This window comes from Ornithodoros turicata, chromosome 1 (genome assembly GCF_037126465.1).
Source record: "Ornithodoros turicata isolate Travis chromosome 1, ASM3712646v1, whole genome shotgun sequence".
NCBI lineage: Eukaryota > Metazoa > Arthropoda > Arachnida > Ixodida > Argasidae > Ornithodoros > Ornithodoros turicata.
The window spans coordinates 85,151,755-85,171,676 of record NC_088201.1 but is presented as its reverse complement, the minus strand read 5'-3'; the positions used below and the strand labels follow the sequence as shown (position 1 = coordinate 85,171,676).

The window sequence follows — 19,922 nt, the reverse complement described above, 5'->3', positions numbered from 1 at the left end:
CGATACCAACGACTGTTGACAGGTAAGTTATTTGTTATTGCTTGTTGCCTTCCAACACCGCATTCACTTCGTGTATTGTGAATAAGTAGCTCAACAGTCACTGTACGTCAGGGCCGGAATACGCTGTGAGCGAGACAGACAGCGTAGGTGTGCAATTACGATGGTAGACTATATTTCTTTTCGTGAAACAATATCATCTTCATGTTATGATTAAGTAGCCGCTCACGTCGTACTGTCTAAAGGTATGACGCTCCTGTAATCCTGATTCTCGGTGATTTCGCTCGAGAAGTTTCGTCCGACGTTGACTTTGTAGCTGTTCTGTGCGTAGCTCCAAAGCCAAGTTTGTCAGGCTATTCGGCCTGAATATATCATTGTGAAGTAGCGCAATAAAAGATATTTTTTGTACTGAGGTCGCTCATCACACCCCATGGCTGCGAGCTTCTCACAACCCCACCATAATCGTTCTTATTTTTCGCATTCAATAGCACCTTTATTCTTTCTGTTTACATTGCGACTTTCACATGCATAGCTGTATGATACTAATTTTCATCTTTTAGCCACCGAGCTCCAGAGCTCAGTAGGAGTCCGACATCGACAGGTTTCTTCAAGCTAATTCCGGAACAATATTAATGTAATGTTGTTTTCGTTACCGCAGACATGCTGTGTACCTCTTGCTTGCATAACCGTATGTCGCACAATAAAATACTTAATGTGACAAACGTCCAGGGCTCCGTCGTTTTCCTGTAACTCCCACTGCATTCGGACAAACGCCAACCAAAAAAACAGTGAAATGAAGAAAAATGGAACAACAAAAGAAGACGGGAAGCAGAGCAGAGAGGAGGAAAATATGAGAGAGAAACGGGCGACACGTCGTTAGCGGCATAATCAAAAAAGAAAAAAAAAAGGGTTGCTAGTCCTCAGTCATTGGTCCAGGTCCGGAGGTCACGTGAGTTTTCCGCTACAATAGATTTCTACTACAGCTTCGTGCCCCTGGTCAAACTACGCCTCTCTGCGTGGGGTCCTGGCGGGCGCGCTCATACACAGATTAGAAGAGCAGAGGTGTCAAAATACTGCATAGGCCCTTGATAATCTTGCGCCCTTGATAATCTTGAGACGTCATTATCTTGTATGACGCAGTAACAGTGCCTAGTAGCAATTAAGTCATTGATTTGGCGCTCTTTGGCCGAAGTTGCCCTTGAGCCATAAAACCCTCACTCACGCACGCACGCACTCACGCACGCACGCACGCGCGCACACACACACACACACATACACCCCCTCCCCCCCCCCCTAGTAACATGACCGAGAACGATATGTCGTTTCGTCAGCGTGCTGTCATCGAATTGTTAAAGAAGTCCCTATACAGCAGAAATTTACTAGAGACATCAGCGTGGTTATGGAAGCGTGTGTGCATGGTTGCAAGTACTGTCCCGAGGTGAGTGAGACACTTTAAATATGGGAACACCAGCATCGAAGATCAACCTCGGAGCGGGAGCCCTCTGACAGCTTCAACTGAACCCAACAAAAAGAGAGTGAATGCGATTATTCAAGACGGCAGATGTGTGACTCTGGACGCGAAGTCGGGACACTTGAAATAGAGCACAATGCAGGGCAGGAGATGATTGGAAGCTTAGGCTGCAGGAAAGCTAGTGCTCGGTTAGTCCTGCGCTTAGTGACCGAAGACCACAATGGTCAGCGAAGAGCCATCACCTAAGAATTGCTGCAGCGATATTCGCACGAAGGCGATGATTTTCGCCCCGCATTGTAACAGGTGACGAAAGTTGGTTTCACCATTTCGAGCCTGAAACGAGACGGCAGAATATGGAACGGCGTCATCTCCATTCTCCATCAACAAAGTAGGCAAAGACAGCGCTGTTAGCTGCGAAGGTGATTGGGCAGATCATCTGGGCTTAATTTTGGTCGTATTCCGGGAACCTGGGCAAACCATCACTCCTGCTCGCTATGTTCAGGCAACGCAGAAGCCCCGCCGTGCATCACCCTACAAACGTCCGGGACAAAACGTCATCCATCTGCATGACAATGCTGGCCCGCACGTCGCTCGCCTCACGCCAGTACAAATTGCGAAGATATGGTGGGAAGTTATTCCATACCCAACTAACTAAGCCCCATGTGGCACCTTCCGACTACTATATGCTCGGATTTGGTAAGGATCAGCTGCGCGGACAGCGTTACGAAACAACGGAGGCAATCCAAAAAGCAGCGCTTCAATGTCTTCAGATGGCTGGAACGGTCTTCTACTTTAAAAGCGATAAAACCCCCGTGCCGGGGAACAAGTCAAAAGACGACACAACACACAGGCACCCCACTGTGCCTGTGTGTTGCGTCGTCTGTTGACTTGTTCCCCGGCACGGGGGTTATATCGCTTTTAAAGTATGCTACACCGAACAGCCCAATTTTTAACATTTTTTGGACTTCTACTGCAGAGGAATTTTGAAGCTTCCAGAACTTTAGGACAAATGTGTACAGAGAAGGGATGATTAGGTAGAAAAATAAAGGAAAGACTGGCGATCAAAACGGTGCATTTTGTCTGCCGCTAATAAAATATGACGTTTTACAAAACATGCCCTCGTGTCTTCCGGTACGACTCTCGTACAAATGAAAGTGTGTATTATTTATTGAAAGTTGGAACCCACGTTCACCCGTGTACACTCTGCTGTTCCTCATTTGGCATTCCAGTATACCATCATAGCCATACTCAGGTTTGCAAAAGACAACACATACACATATTCCGTCTACGTGGGATGACGAAAGACGTTCTGCTGTCAGTTAGTGAGCCTTGTACCGCTAAAATGTGAGCTCTACGTCACGCAACATTATTCCGGCAAATTTGCTAGACACCTAGGTAATCTACGGTACGTGTAGACTGGGCTTCGTTGTGCTCTTCATTTCCTTTAGAACGGGCTGCACAGAATGCAATACTTTGAGTCCTTTAATATTTTCAAGCACAACCCCAAGCATCACCTTCATCACAGATCTGGACCACCTCGTGTCCCTCGTACAGTGCCCTTATGTACGACGTTCAAAGCATCTAGAGGGGACAAGTTTCCAGACTCCAGCTCTTTTAGGCAAAATAGGAAGAAATGAGAAATTAGCACGACGGCACCGCAAGGTGTTGGGACTTGGGACACACGGATGTTCGCGGCATCTTCTTTCTTGAACTCACAGACAACATTGGGCACGTTATGCTTTCAGCAGTCCGTCCCGGATGCTATAGCGCTCCAAGTTGAATCATCTGATTATGCAGCAAGAAGCAGCCTAAAAGCAGCGCGGTAGCCTAGACGTGGGGGTGGAACATAATTCTCGGGCCCATAACTTCCCTTTTGGAATAACGTGGGTTTTGGGAAGCCTAAGGGAACGGCAAACGTAAAGAAGTGATTCAAATAGTGTCTAAATACGATATAATATGCAACCGTCATATTATATGACCATCAGAAGGAACTATACTGGAATACGCCAGGATATTACACAAGAAACATTGTAGATTTATGTCGCTCTACTTCGGTAATGCATGGAGGAGCGTTCGAATATCTGAATATCGGTTAGGACGCATTCTAAAATGCATTTCGCATGAAATCCAGGGCCCCAGTAATGAACCTCCTTGGTACCGTACGCACGGTCGGTACCGTCGCACGGTAACCTTACGGCCTTCAGGACCAATAAGCTGGAAATGATACATGTGGATATTCCAGTTTCGCATATCATTCCGGGAAGCAGCTTGCAACAGTGTTTTAGTAATATATAACCAGATGCGTCTCAGCGCGCATGCTGGACATACCACCACAATATATGAGGAAGAAGCACGTCATGCAGCCTCTGCGTAGACGTAACAAACGCACGAAAGACTGGAAAATGAAATGAATGTAAGAGAGCAACTGAAAAAAAAAAAACGACCTCTGCCGTGAACGGTTATAGCTTTGTTTTCCACTTCTGTTTTCTCCCTTCCATTTTTCTTGTTCTCGCAGTGGGCGTCCATTGCTTGGCGAGCGCATGGCGTAAATATGTATTGCTTTACGGCAATTCCTTTCTACATCCGTTTCTTACTTTCGTACGAACGATACTGATATCGCTTCTCCGAAACGGTACTGCTTCAAAGTTTCTACGGTGCCAACGGGCACCCAAAGAATAATAGCACCATTCAAACGTAGGCACGTTCGGCGGAAGTAATTCGGCGCTACCATAAAAGATGCTGAACATCGCGTAACAATACTTATCGTAAGGGTTGGCATAGCAAAATCAAACTCGCTTCCTTGAGCACGCTTCCTGAAAGTGTGCCCCAGTAGAAATAACAGTATCACATTACTTCTAAAGCTAGTAGGCGCAACTTTCTGTATCTGTCACTAACGGTCACAACTCTCTCAATCCTTTCGGGCAATTGCTTCCTTCACGCGGGGCTCGTTCTGGCTAACGCGAAGCAAGACGTCATCAGAAGAGTCTTTTTTTCATAGAGAACGTGAGGCTGAAAACAAATGCACATTTGCAGGCGAACACTTTCAGAACCATTTATTATTTCGAGGCGCAGTTTTCCAATATATTTTTCGCTTAGCGCTGGTCTGAGGGAAGATTAACGACGTCTGCTTTTCAGGACGAGACACTCGTGTGGTCGAAACAGATGTCTGTCGGCGTACAATGACTTGGACTTACTCCTTCTGCGTCAAAACGAACAACAAAGTGAGAGTGAATGGAACTTGAAACTGGAAATAATGTCACACTATTGTCAGTGATTTCCGCTTGTTCTTCTTGTGCTGCAGGTTAGGGCCCTAGGTGAACTACATATTCACAAAGAGTGAATACTCTGATGCTTCTAACAGACACTTATTTATTTTTTAGTCAACGCTCTACAGGCCTAAGTAGGAGTGGAAACGCAGGGAGACAAGAATATAGGAAACGAGGAATAAAAACAGAGTGTGCCACTAAGTACATTTGATTACACCTTAATTCTCCTCGTATTTCTTTCATTTTCTTCCACCTTGCTTAGATCTTATTTGCCTTAATTTCACTGGGTCTTACATTAGTCCCGCACCTCCGACATTTTCTTTAATTGTTCTACAGCCTACATCCTTCTGAGTACGATCCCTATCAATTACTAGAAGGCGAGGATGGCCTATATATTATGTGACACTTAGATATTTGCAGTTCATTAAATCATGCAGGCATTACACTTCAAGTCGTGAATACCCTAGAAAACGCCATCCCGTAAATGCATGTAGAGAAATGAAGCCTCCGATCAGCTGCTGGCGTTTGGGAAGAATGCAGAACCTAGCACTGCCTCTAGCGTGACTGGCGTCACCTACTCTCGGTGAATCCGAATCTATGGAATTATGCGGCTTCCCTCGCAAATACGTGGAAGCGCTTTATGTTCACTGACGGCGTGCATGTTTTGCGAACTGAGTCTTTGAGGGAGGTAGATTTTTTATACGAACTACATTTTTTTAATAACCTTTTTTAGTCCGCAGCATCTTTCGGTAGCCCGTAACATCTAGCATTACTCGAAATCGTGCTTTGTTCATGAATCAGTCTATTAGAAGTCAGCACGCAAAATACAGGTTAGCTACCTATAGTTTACCCATGCCGTACTCACAAATTACTTCAATCAAGTGGAACATTCCTGTGTCCGCGTCGAACTCTAATTGTTACGTTTCATCGTGGTAAATTTGAAACCGATTCATCATCGCAATCGAAAGTTACACCCAACAGATCGAAATCCCTATGGGAAAACAATGAAGATGGGAGCTATGTGGGGTAACTTTTATAGGTAGTTACCCTGTATTTCCCCCGGCCCGGTCTCCTCGCGTAATGTGATGGGATCATGTGACGCAGAATCACCTTGGGGATTGCGACGTCGCATTTCTGCCTGATAATTGGCATGCTATGTACACGACGCGGCGCTACTTCAAGGTGATTCTCCACGTCACGCATCGGCGTCGTTGCGGCACCACGCCAACAGACGGCATGTCCTATTTAACTGTTGGAAGTATTTCAGACATGATTACGCTGTATCGCGTAGAGCGTATGGCAAGTGAGCCGTTCGCAAATGAACTTGACAGTACGCCATTTTCCACTCTTCGAAGCAAACATTGGAATCTGTTCTGAAGAATAGCTATCAGGGCTCACATTCTTGTAAACTGACTATATCTAGTTCAAATGCACGCTTCCTGATTAATGCGGACATTGCAGATAACACCCGATGTACGCTACGGAATTCATGAAGTGGAAGCAGCGCATTCCTGTGCGCATTCCTGCGCAAGATATTATCCAGAGCTAAGTGTCAAATGTCGCTCCTAAGGTGAGAAACTTGCTCTACAGAAATTAGAGGACAAGAAAACCCCGTATTCAATTGCTCCCGCTGTCCACTGAATGTCAGCCGACGTATTCCCGAGGAAGCACGTGAAAGCAAAAATCTCTCATGGCCAGTTTGCGTTGTCATTTCCTTGCAGCTTTCTTTGCCAGATTCTGCGCAATTGCGTTCTTTTGGTCAAAGCGCAGCAATCAAGCGTGTTCCCCTTGCGCGTTCCCAGCGCGTGGAATTCGCCAGCTAGCACCATTTTCGTCTCAACCCAGCCGGGCAGCGGATCGCCCAGCCATATCTTGTGTCGTCACATCCGCATCGTGAGGACCCGTTATATAAGTATTATACGTGAAGAGACGACGGAGCCGGAACAATAGCGACCAGGGTGTGCCTATCAGCTCCAACTGTCACGTGACACAGTGCAGGCACCAGGCTAGCAATTTTAGTGCGCTACCGTGTTGTCACGTTTTGACCACGCGAATTTGTCAGAACTCTACGACCATGGCGAAGAAACACGAAATATGTACACAATAAGCTAGTAAATGGAAGAGAGAGAGACAGAGAAGACCCTTCCAGTACCTTTGGCAATGCATTGGTCGCGCGCTCGCTGCGCATGCACAATGCATTGCCAAAGCGACTGGAAAGGTCCCTCGAAGCGCAGGGATCCCTCAGGGCTGAGTGCGAATGCATGTCTTTTCGAAGGGTGCTGTTCCAATAGCCTTCGCAATAATTCAAGAAAACTTGTATCACAACACACTGCTGTATACTTTTGAGCAGAGCTTTGTTGAACGAGAGCCTTTAGAAAGACTGTCCACAATGGGAACCTAGTCTCAATAGGTCCCTAGAAGAGGGCACTGGCGAGGGCACTCATGGGCATTCCCCACTAACGGCACTTAGTTCGTTCTTCAGAGGAGAACTCCGACACAAAACCTCGACAAGGGTTGCGTTGTGCGTGCAAGGTTCGAGCCCTCAGGGCAGACTTGTACAGTAGGTTGAGTAGAGTAGTTAAGTTACTTATATTAAATACTTTCGCGAGTAACTTGGTATCTTGGAAATACTTATAAAGGTCAGTATTTTGCAATCTAACTTTTTTTTCCAATAACTTCACTCATTTTCCAAGTTACTTTGAAAATATTTCTCTGTGCGTGACACGGAGGTCGAGCGAAATATTCTCTTTTGTCTTGGCAATGCCCCTTGTGCTGTACATATCCTCTAGCCTCTATACGTAGCCTCTCAGATATTGGGAGCATCCACGTCCCTCTTGGGAAGCAGTAGCGTGCGAGCGCGTCGGGTTTGGGAGCATGGGTGAGGCGATGTGCTGTCCTGAAGGGTATGCGGGTAACCTATTGAGACCCCTATCAGGCAGGATAGCAGACCCGTGCTTAAAGCCGTACCGAGACAGGGCACGTAAAATATTAATAACTCTTGATGAGCTTAAAGCAACAACGATAAGGAGAAAAACGAGAGTAAATTTTGTCGTTTCTCTAGACATTCGTTCGCGTCTGTAGAGCGCCTGTTCAGTATTGGGAGTAATGTGTTTAAAAATAAACGAGGCAGGCTATCGGATAGTAATTTTGAAAAGCAGTTGTTCCTCCGAGCTAATAAAGCTTTTTGGCAATGCCATTTCCAACTTCACGCTCCCCGTATTGTTTCGTAGCGAATTTCAACTGTATCTTGAAAGCAACGAGTTAGTTTTAAGAGTATTTAACACTCTACCTTAAATACTTTTCAAGATTGGGTATTTAGTACTCTACTCAGTTACTTTTTTTTCGTACTTTCTCCTACGTATTTAAATTTATTTAACTGTTTAATTATAATTCCTCTGTATTCCATAAGTATTCCTCTGTATTAATTATAATTTGCATGTTTTTATGATTACTTTATAATTTCTTGTGTTCACGTGAGGGGGGGGATATAGGTTTATTGCAAAGAAAAAACAAAGAAGGGAAAAGGTTAGCCTGGATCCAAAAGCCGACTTGCTATTCCCGCGTAAAAAAAAAACGAAAAGAGCGAAAGAAAAGGGGCGCTGTCAGAGGCTCAGCGCGAGCCCTGTGTCGGTCAGAAAGCGCACGAGTTCCCTTCCGACGCGCCACTGAAGGGGGCGTGGGGGGGGGGGGGGGTCACGTATGTAATGCATGTAAAGGAGGAGATATTGTCTGGGCTTCGAAGGGATTGACTTCTGTCTTCCATGACGATTCTTCTCGTCCCTAGCCGCGGTGCCCGCGCTTACCGAGACGTGTGGACGACTGATTAATCAGTGTAGATTTACTTAGGTAAGGATAATAAACGCCATTCCAGCGTGTATCCTAACTGTTAAAATACCTTCCGTCGCGATAACATCGCGTGCATTACATATGTTCGTAGTCTATCAGAATATGTACGCATAATTGCCACTTGGCATTTGTGCAGAGCACGAATGATGCAACAGTCTTGCACAATGTCTCTCACAGGGGCCATTGTGAAATTACTTCGTCCAACTTCATACACGCACGTATAGCCTCTTTCTTTCGCCATGCTTGGAGGGCAAGAGGGGGTGCTTTCAACTTCTTTTCAATTTGAATTACTTTCAAGAAGAAAGGCTAATATTTCAATCGATTGGGGTCTCTTCTCGAGCCTTAATTTCGGATGACACTGATTTGAATTGCTAACCTTCCACTAGAGGCGCTCCATATTCTATGACACTTCCGAGACCTGTAACGAAAATCGTTTTTGACAGCGAAATCAATATTTTGAGTTAAGCAAATGAGCGGGGCGAACTTTTGCAAAGAGAGCATATCACGTTTCAATTGCGAACTCGTTGGCTTTATTCTCGTTCTCAAGAACGGTTGTCGTAACAATTCATTAGAGCACTAAAAGCGAGTTGAATGGGGTTACGTAGTAGAATAATCCACTGTTTTGTCGAAAATGGCAGCAAATGGAACGGCCATCAACATAGGGAAGGTGCCCTCAGTGTCTGATATGTGGAAGTCATTACGAAGCATTACGCTGTATTCGCTGTTTTTTGTTACTGCTCTGTTTCCCGTGTTGCTGTTTTTTTACGTATCGTTCATATAACCTCACGTTATTCGTTGTCGCATTCGTTGTGAGAATCGGGTTGTTTGGGTTGGGTTGTTTGGTTGTGAAAACACCTTTGGTGAGAAGAACCAAAGGTGGGATTTATTGACAAAAGAAAGAGAGGAAAGGTTAGTCATGCACAGACGGACTTGCTATTCCTTAAAAAAAGGAAACGGAAAGAGTCTGGTCTTTTAAAAAAAGCCTTAAAGACTGGTCGAGAGGTCGGAGTCATGAAGGAAGCGCAAGATGTAAGATGTAGCGCAATGTATGTATGTATGTATGTATGTATGTATGTTTGTGTGTGTGTGTGTGTGTGTGTGTGTGTGTGTGTGTGTGTGTGTGTGTGTGTGTGTGTGTGTGTGTGTGTGTGTGTGTGTGTGTGTGTGTGTGTGTGTGTGTGTGTGTGTGTGTGTGTGTGTTGCGTTGCGTTGCGTTGCGTTGCGTTTCCGATGTATTTTAGTAATCCAGTTCCAGAAGACACGACACTTTGTTTATCTGTATCGAACCAAAAAGTTGCAACACGCAGTTTGAAATCTGCTATCAACCTGTCAAGCAGCACTGCAGCTGCGTTTTGACAGTCCCTTAAGCCTCGTACATGGTTGATTAATGAAATCAAAACTAAATGAAATGAACTCGCCCACACTATGCAACTGATTGTATTACCCAAACTATACACCGTTTTCCACCTAGCCTCGTTCCCAGAGCTTTCGCACCCAACACACTCCAACAAGGAGGAAAGCTACACCATGCACGAAGCATACGACACGTGTGCTTTCCTCCTCTCTGGCATGTACGGTAAACAGTTTTCAACATGCTCCCCCGGATAGACTGCGCTGTACTTTCAATATGGCGGCGTCCACGGGAAAACTGTGTATAGCTTCGACTGGTGTGTTTAGCAAACGTGAACTTAAAAAAAAAGTTAAAGGCGCACAGAATAACAATGTTCGATTGTGCTTGGATTACAGAAGTTAACCCAGGCAGCACACGACATCGTGCCGATGTCTGTAGCAAGTTGGGCAAGTCGGCCCGATATATCTCTGACACTGCCAACTTGTGGCCGAATACAACAGAAGTTGGCAATGTCGGCTCAATGTTGACAAAAAGAAAACGACATGGTGCCGACAATGCCAACTTCCAGCTGATATCCCGCTGAAGTTGGCAATGTCGGCTCGATGTTGATCGAAATCAGCGACATGTAGCCGACAATGCCAACTTGCAAGAGATATCATGCTGAAGTTGGCAATGTTGGCTACATGTCGCTGATTTCGATCAACATCGAGCCGACATTGCCAACTTCAGCGAGATATCTGCTGGAAGTTGGCAATGTCGGCTCGATGTTGATTGAAACCAGCGACATGTAGCCAACAACGCCAACTTGCAACAGATATCATGCTGAAGTTGGCAATGTCGGGGTTCTGTTGTGTCAGTTCGTTACCTGTTTGCGGGCAAAACTTGCAAGGAAATATGGTTTCACAAATGTCTGGTGCTCTTCACTGAAGTGGCAATTAAATATAGAATAAATAGCGCATTATACTGACTGAAAATTAAAAAATCATGCTCCTTTAATTTTGCATGGTACACCACGTAAACGTAGGAGGACATTCACAAATTAGTGTCCTCCGTCCTTCGCAGCTTGGCAAAAATCCCTGGTGAATTTGCAGAGACGTAAGGAGTAGCATTGATAAGCATGACCACGTCACTCCGGTTCTAAAGAGAGTAATTTATCTATTTGCGGGCAAAAGTTGCACCGAAATATGTTTTCCCAAATGTCTCGTGCAGTAGGATGTAGGCCATGCATGGTAAACATCTTTGTTGTCAAGAGTAACGTCTGAACTTTATGTATGATGTCACAGTTGTCCTTGGCACAACTGGCATTGCTGAAAAAGTGCGATCAAAGGCAACTACACTGGTCTTTCGTGGTGCAGCAACGGAAGGGCAACATAGTCCAACCTATAGTTCAGTAGCACACACTGCATGTCCTTAGTGAATGCAGAAATGGGCATGGTCCATTCAGAGTGGCTGTTCCCGTTGCTTACTCTGAAGATGTTCATTATTGAGGACTCTATAGGTGTTACAAAAAAGTCTCTTCTGGAGGAGAATATGGTCACCCGTACGTGTGATGCCCGTACCTCTTGAACACGTGCAATACTGCCATTATTGAGAAAATAGGAGTAACCAGGCTTAACCTGGTGGACTGCATCATTTTTTTCAGGACGAGATGTAGTAGAGTGCTTCAGTTCTGACATTCTGCGGCTTATTTGTGACAGACGGCTGCTCGTGGTGCGCAGCATTCTCTTCAGTTTCCCAAGGAAACTCTCAAAAGGAAACGAACTGAAAGAGTCCAGCGGGCCATGGCGCACACAGTCCCCTGCAAGGTGCACAAGCGAGTGCACATTGTAAATAAGTTGCTGTGTTCCATAGAGGTCTTCCATCTCCTGCACAAAGAATTGCAGAAGCCTCTGAACGTAGTTGTTGTGTTTCCTGTACAGAGCTGGTGTAGCAAGTATTCTTGATGCCACATGAAGAACGAGGAAGTGCTCGTACAGCTGGTCTGGCAAAACTTTTTTTAGTGCAACTGGCCCGGCATACAGCAAAAAACTACGAAATTCGGTTGCCTTCCAGCGCTCTAGCTCCTCAACCCCTCTCGGTTTCCTTTGGAACACGCTAGGGAAATCTTTCCGGTAGGAGTACAGCCTCTCGCTGAGAGTCTGTTGCTGTTCGCCACTGAGTTTTCCTCTGCCGTACTTGCCACCCATGCAAATGACAAGGAGCCTTCTCATCACTCCTAAACATAGGAGGTGCATATAATCCAATGGAAATAATGCCACAATGCCAACGTCCAAGCAGAGAAATGGTGATTCTCCAGTATGGTGGTGTTTGCAGCTTTGCTCCCTGAAGCTGTCATTGGTGTGGAGAGGTGCATCTAACTCTAGGAAAAGCATCCTGTTCTCCTGATGTGTGTGCCTTTTTGCGCGCAACGTTCACACCCATAGGAGCCATTGTGGCTCTTAATGCGTTTGAGAAAACTGCGCGCCACGGCGTCGCATATCACTGCATCCAGCTTTACACTCATGTGTGCCCCCTTGAACTGGATACCCTCGGTCATGAGACGCTGCACTTCCTCCAGAAACGGTTTCAGAAATGTGTCAAGATTCGGTGGCTTCCCTTTACCACAATACAAGCCCACTAAAAATGGCTCTTGATTGCTATGATTTGCTACCCTGCATAAAATGGGCCAAAAGCACGTTGAAGAACTTTTATACAGGGGGAGGCCGTCAATATTTGCTTGCAAACGAATTTCGCTGGGGAAAATCCCCACTCCAATGCACTCCAAAATACCAGCTTCCAATCCGAAGTGGGCAAATGTGCCATCATGTTGCAAAGGAGCTCTTCTTTGCGTCCCCAGTATGGTTCTGGCGTCTGTTGGAATGTCGTGACCGCAGGACCTCAAGAGGGCGGCGATATCCTTTACGCAGGCATACGTCAGATTATGCTTGAGGGAAATCCTTGCTAGTCTCGAGACTACGCTGTCCTCAAAATTTTCTTCATGGCTTTCACAATGCTCCGCTGCCACATCGTCACTTAACTCGTCCCACGAGAGCTTAGAGTCCGTCTCATTCGTAACTGGATGGTGAACGCTTGTTTCATAATCTGCACCCGGGTTCGAATCCCGGTGCCGGCTGTGCTGTCTGGGGTTTTTCCTGGGTTTTCCTCAGACGCTTTCAGACATATGTCGGCACAGTTCCCTTAGAAGTCGGCCCAGGACGCACATTCCCCCAGGGCGTGAGTCGTGACGTTGCCCACATACGTGAGGCCGACAACGGCAAGCCCTATCACCACCACCACCACCACCACCACCATAATCTGCATCAAATGTTCTGCTTCTGTTTGCGGATGAGTGCCTCGTTCACACGTATGAAGCGAGTTACTGTTCACTATTTCACTCACGGTGTCTTCTAACTCCCTTCGCAATGCAGGTATCGACTCCACCTCGACATGATGCATGCATTTCACACGGAACATGTAATAACTAAAAACCGCTAATCACTTGGAAAGAGGCACAACCAGACAAAAATGAGCAGCAACACAAACGTCGTAACGACTGCGGAAGCAGCACGGGATGATGATGATGCTTTCACACATTTCATAGAGATGTTGGACACAAAACAGAGACACTTTGTTGTTGTTTTCGCTCAAATTTTGCATTTCTTGCTCGATTTCATCTTCTTTGCGACAAAATCTTCAAATCACAACATCACAATCTGTAGCAGCATTTCCGCTTCCTGTTCCGGGAATCCCGCCTTCCTGTATTGCACGTGTTGTTATTAGCGGCGTTTTCATTCTGGCTGTCTTGATATCTGTTGTCTATCCCGCTTCGTGTGATATATACTGTTTCTTTTGTGCTGTGCAGCGTATGTGCAGTGTTTTTTGTGAGTCTGGTACCTAGCATAGCGGCGTCACTGTAAGTTGCGGAAGTTTCTGTGCAAATTCCTCGATATGGCACCTGTATCATCAAAGCAGCAGGAGACGCACAAAATGAGGTGAGCTTTCGAGAAAGTTACCATTATTTATTTTTTGTTTTAACGTCCTCATGTACTTCAGCAAAACCTACACCGTGGTCAAGTTCACTCAGGGTCAGAACGAAACCATGGAATTCGTTCCCACAAAATGGATCGTCGGCGGAAAGTTGTGCCTGTGGCCGGCAGGCAAACCGAATTCACGTATCACACAGATGATAAAGGACCGCTGCGATCCTGAAGATGACTAGATGCTGTGCGCGTGTGTGTGCATGGCATCTTTCAGTAAGTTTATTTAATACTTTTCTTTGTTTCGCAGCTCCACATGATGGCCCCACACTTGGAATATATGGCAAAATGTTTGTTTATTGGATACTTCAAAAATGTTGAAATGCATGTTCTTTCTGCCAGACAGTTACAAAAGAGCAAAGAAAAACGCTAGGGAGGCAGAATATACTTCTCACCTAGATACCGAATCCAGTGAAGAAGAGGATGCAGGTACCCAGGATACAGGTCCAGGTACCCATTTCAGGCAGACTTATTGTAGGCGTGTGTTATATGAAATGTGTTCTTTTCTTCAGCCGATGTAATCCCTCCACAGAGGAAAAGGCTGCGGTCGCCATCACCACGTAGGAAATACTTCTCGCTTTTAATGATTGTGTTCTTTTTTTTCTTCTTTGTGTGTGTGCGTGTGTGTTATGTGCATGCTGTGTTGTGTTGTATGAATCTGCTGACACACAACAGCATTTTTTTTTGCAGCTTGTGATGTGAGACACTTGACCTGCAGTCCTCGTAAGTATTAACTAGTTTATTGTCGAAAATTGGTGTTGATCTCAACCTAAAGAGGTATTGGAGAGAAGGGCTTGCGTCATCTAAAATGTGGTAAAGCAATAATTCAAGTTTTAGACAAGTGTGCTGATGGAATTGTATGGTAGAACCTGTGCACGCTTAATTCAGCTTAATTGCTTGTAATCATGGAGGTAAGAAACTAAGGAGAGGGCTATAAGATCGGAGGGCCGTGGGACCCCTCTAGCGGTCGCTCCTGGCAATACCACGCCCATCTAGTTGCCCAGTCACGTGATCCCCACATGTTTCGGCGTTATGGCGGTCTGCGCGGAGACTTGGAAGTTTAGCAAACCTCATCTTCGGGAAACCTCTTACCTTCAATGAGTCCATTCGCACAATACTTTGTAGGCTATGGGCGTTTTTCAACATTTGCCGCGTGATAAATCACAGCAAAAGTTGAGCAAAACAGAAGAGAAGCCAGGCAATGTCACGATGACGTACGTACGTCTTCTAGCGATTTAGTGATCCATTGCTTCCACACTGAGATCTATCTTGTGTTTCAACGGGTGTGATAACTTCTAACTCCAAAGATGTTATGAAAGCGAAAACAAGTTATTCGGCCGCAGCTCGTGTCTGTATCCAGGTAAGGTACGCCGCGGACATGGAGGACGCCATGTTTTATGACGTCTTGCCGTGACGTTTATGGGTCACGTGTGTGGGCAACTAACCACAATGCCATGCGCGGGCCACAGCACGCTCGCTTGCATTGGGAGAGGCGCTTAGGGCATCTCCTTAGTTTCTTACCTCCATGCTTGTAATACAAAGGCACCGTGACACCAGCGCCTCCTCCGAGCAGCGGGCCCGTCGCACATCTGCCTCCGTCAAGCAGCAGGCCTGCGACGCCGTCGCCTCTTCCGAGCAGTGTTTGGTCCAGCCATTACGCACCCTTCCAAGGACACTGTAAGCCCCACTGATATTACAAGTATATTCTTTCGTACTGTAGCCTAGAAACAGCCCTCTAGCATGTTCATTGCGATATCATGAGCATATATTTCAGGCTCTTCACCAGGCAACACCAACACTCAGACACCAGCTCAAAATGCTGAAGTGTGCGTTACGCGTAAGTCACATGACGGCTTCTACGGGCTGCTTGAAATTTGCTGAGTGACAGCATCATGAGATGTAAGCAGCAAGCAGTATATTATGCATGCAGTGTGACAGCTGGGAGTGAATGTTTCCCATCATTTATCAGAAGCATAAATGCTTATATATCGCAAGTCGAAATTGCACTAAATTAGCATGTCTTTGTTTTCAGCGTATGAGAGAAAATCACTCCAGCTACTTCTTGATATCAAGAGGTCACTGAGGGACCTCTCACACAGTGTAGCTGCACTAGAAGGGAAGGGACCAGCAGAAAACCAGCTTGGGGAACCAAGTCATATCTTCGAGGAGGTTGTCCAGGAGCCGCTCTCAAGCTTGGATGAGTGGGCTGTCTTAGAAGAAAAACTGCAGGACAGCAACACAAGAATGGGTGTTGTAAGTGCCACTTAGTGAGTCAACCAAATATTATTTTTCATGATAAAACTAAACCTTTGGCTCCTGTAAAGGTCAGCTGAAATGCCATTACTTTATATGAAGTAGGTCAGCCTTCTGCACAGCCTAAATATTTTCCTTTTCCGCACGTGAGCAGAGACTCACTGCCATATAGCATATTTAAGCTCTAAATATTGTGTTGAAGTTCTCATTCTTTCCGGAGCATGCACAACTGCCAGGGAATGGGATGACAGGTGCTTAACTTGCAAATAACTTTTCTGTTTTGTTGTGTTTCATTTGTTTTTAACCTGTTTAGTAACGCACAAGTCAGTCCAACATGTGCTTCCCAAGCACAAAAAGTATCAATGCCCTTTCAGCTTACAGTTCAGCATTGTGAAGCACAGCGTTTGGAGGCAGGCAGTAGTTTCATGATGTAGTTCAACGAGCCCAATGTTAGCCACATGTGTACCCCTCCAGCAAATTTGTGACTCGATATGTCATTTGCATTCTTGCAAAATCCTAGGTCACTTGACAGATTGACAGCATGGTTGCAAAAACTATTTTTTAATATGCACAGCTACTTACATGTGCACAGATCCCATCATCTAGTTAAAATACATTAAAGGATCATGTAAGTTACATTTCACATGGCTCGAGACCCTGTCTCACGTCACTGTCAACGTCTTCTCATTTGCCGATGTGCTCATTGCACGTGGAGAGGGTTTTTTAAATGTGTGCAGACCAGAGCCTTGCGCATGCTCTGGCTCTGTAGGTCACCTGCGCTCATCGTTCTTTCGCAGAAGCTTGTTATATTCATTGTAGGTACTTGTAGGTACATTTAAGTTACTTGTGAAAGCTGTACTGTCATATGATAATTTGCCTACCCAGCTTGTGTGTGACTTCTCCATAAGAAAACACAACCTAAATTGTTTGCATTCGCTCTAGGTGGACCGTCTTGCTATTGTTGGGGGCAGCACGCTCACCGACGTCGTGCGTCCCATTATGGAGACGTGCTCCAGAAAGGCCTTGCAACAGCAGGTGACAGTTGAAGGCCGTAACGGCAAAAAGGCCTTCAAGGGCACGCAATTGTTCGCGTGCATAATTGGTGAGTAATATATGGCATGGTTGTTTCCATTTGCTTTTGCTTTGTATTACATATCTTTCCTAACCATAGAAACCTTAACTAGTTCCGGCTATACATAGTCTGTCTTTAGTTTTTATTTTAATCCGCTCTGTGACAGTGCATTGTTATGTCTTCAGTGCTATGGCACCTGATTGAACTACGTACCATAAAGATGCTTTTGCTGTTATTGAACAGCTTATTTCTAGCCATTCGCATGAACAGAAGTCTCAGAATAATATTCATGTCATGAACTTCAGCATTTTTGCCAGTTTTCCAAGCAGATGTTGCCTGGAGAGAACAGTTCCTCTGCACAGTATTTGTTGGAATTAAATAATACGTAGAGAGCTGTCGAAATGCAGGCACTGCACCCTGTAGTTGTATGTTGCTATGATGATGAGTAACGTCAACAACAGCAGCAGAGACGTGCACCAGAAAATCCCTTCAGGGGATACACATCACTTCACTTGTATGCTTGGTGAGTGGTATTTGGGTGGTTTTCCTCGGCTGCAGGTTATATGCTGCATGATGACTGCAGTAGAGCCTCATATAATACCAATGACAGTGTAATTGGTTATGTCATCGTAGTTGCAATTTTTGTAACATCTGCTTGCAGAAGAATGAAAAAAAAAGCTATATATATATATATATATGGATATATAGTGTAAATTTCTGTGGACGAGGGATGCTTCTCCGTTGCCAGTCCCTGGATGTGGCATATGCATTTTCCGCAAGGTAATTAATCTGTTATGTTGTGTTTGTTTTTCAAAAGCGGCTGTCCACAAGCGCATGCAGTCCCTGGGCATCACGGTCACAGACAAGGAAATAACTGCCCGTATTGGCAGGTATTTGACGTGTGCCATTGACCGGGAAGGTGGTCGAAAGGAAAGACTGCATTCAAAACACTAAATAAAAATATATGGTATTTTTCCTCAGACTTGCCTGTCTGTTGTGTTTTTTCGGGATCAGCAAGATGAAATACACAATTATCCAGCACGGCACACAGCACAAATATGAATATACAAATTAAGTCGGCTTGACATCACCTACAAAGCGGCAGATTTTGTCTGTATCATGTCGGCATATGACATCGGGCCAACTCCGGCACATGACGTCGGGCCAACTCCGGCGGATGTTGCAGACCGGACATCGGACCGACATTGGGAATGTCCGTAGAGGCACGTCGGTCCGATGTCGGTCCGATGTCTGCGTGCTGCTTGGGAAAGAACGTAGAGGGTTGGGTCAAGATCCACTTGGCAAAAGTAAGAACAAAAATATATTCCATGCATTGGACTGCATTTCGTCAGGTACTTATATATACTTACAGCACTCATATACTTACAGAAGTTAGTGAGATTGAGGAAGACCGTCACATCAGTCTGCCTGATTAACGAGTAGTAACTAAAAGGAATAACTACAAAAAAATCTGGTTCGCCGTAATCTCGCTGCTTTTTTCTCTCTGTGTTCCATGTCTTCCATATCATGAAAAGTAGCGGTAGCGATAGCGGAGAAAGTGTCCGCCGCTACCGATATTTGTAGCGGAAATACTTTTGCCGTTAGCAATTTAAAATGTAGCGGGATCGTTACTCCTCTACTGAAAAAAAAAAAAATAGCGAATACGGTAGCGGCGCTGCTAGAAGCGCCGCTACGTACAACACTGTCTTGCCCCAACCCTCGGGCAAGACGAGACATCGCGTGAGGCAAGAGGAGACATGCCGTGGTAATTAACTATACAAATTAGTTTTTGCAATTCGAGCACCAACACAGCCCCTTTCAGCCCACCGCCTACATGATGTGCAATAAAACCACACAGAACCCGGTGCTATTTTCCTCCACCGTCCCTTGCAAACAAGGCAACGCCACTCTGATGTGTCATTGGTCGCCCGCTTTTGAGTGCGCTTTTGCTTTTCTGGAAATATCCTAGGATACAGGAAAATCTGCTGGGAAATCCTAGGCAATATGCAAAAAAGGAATCTCTGAGGAACAAGCATAAAGCCACCTAATAGTTGACTTATTAGTTTCTAAATTACATTAAATTTCAGTTGCATTACGTTTAAATTACATTAAGTTGTCGCGTCTTGCCCCGTGCATATCATCGGATGTATCAATTTTTCAGTTAAACGCCGGATAACCAAGAATGCCCATATTTTGCATATATCTAGATGAATGAATCAAGAAATACGATGTGCATTTACATTGACAGAATAAACCTGCGACACGCTACTGCACAGCTGACAAGAAAAAGGACAACAGAAAAACGCACGTTTTTTGCGGGTCTTTACATGCCAGGCAGAAGTAACCGATTTATTTTTTCTCTTCAACGCAAACACCAGTCCAGACAATTCTCACGTGCAATAAAGCGGACATGCAGAGCCACCTATGAGTAAAGCTTCAAGCGCATGGAGCAACGCGTCTCTGAGACAGGCGGCGTCGAGCAAAAGATGTCTCATCTTGCCCCACCTTACCGTAATATTGGCATGCCCACATCCAAGTATCGGTTTGCCAGTGGAGTTATCACATTCCCTATCTTTTTACTTTTTTATAGTTTTTCCTGCGTTACTGGCGGGCCTATGGTTCCATTTGTAAAATTGGGCCAACGTTGCCA

General features: G+C 45.3%; 1 protein-coding gene across 2 annotated transcripts in view; it reads right to left on the bottom strand.

Moving 5' to 3' along the window:
- Nucleotides 1–19,922, bottom strand: part of LOC135378441 (G-protein coupled receptor dmsr-1-like) — a 455,353-nt gene that overhangs the window by 22,865 nt on the left and 412,566 nt on the right. The window contains exon 1 of one of the 2 annotated variants that reach the window (XM_064611483.1): nt 15,469–15,531. The exons of the other annotated variant lie outside the window; for it this stretch is intronic. The gene's annotated coding sequence lies outside the window, so the exon portion shown is untranslated. Of the gene's footprint in view, nt 1–15,468; nt 15,532–19,922 lie in introns of those variants that run through there. 2 annotated transcript variants of the gene reach the window in all.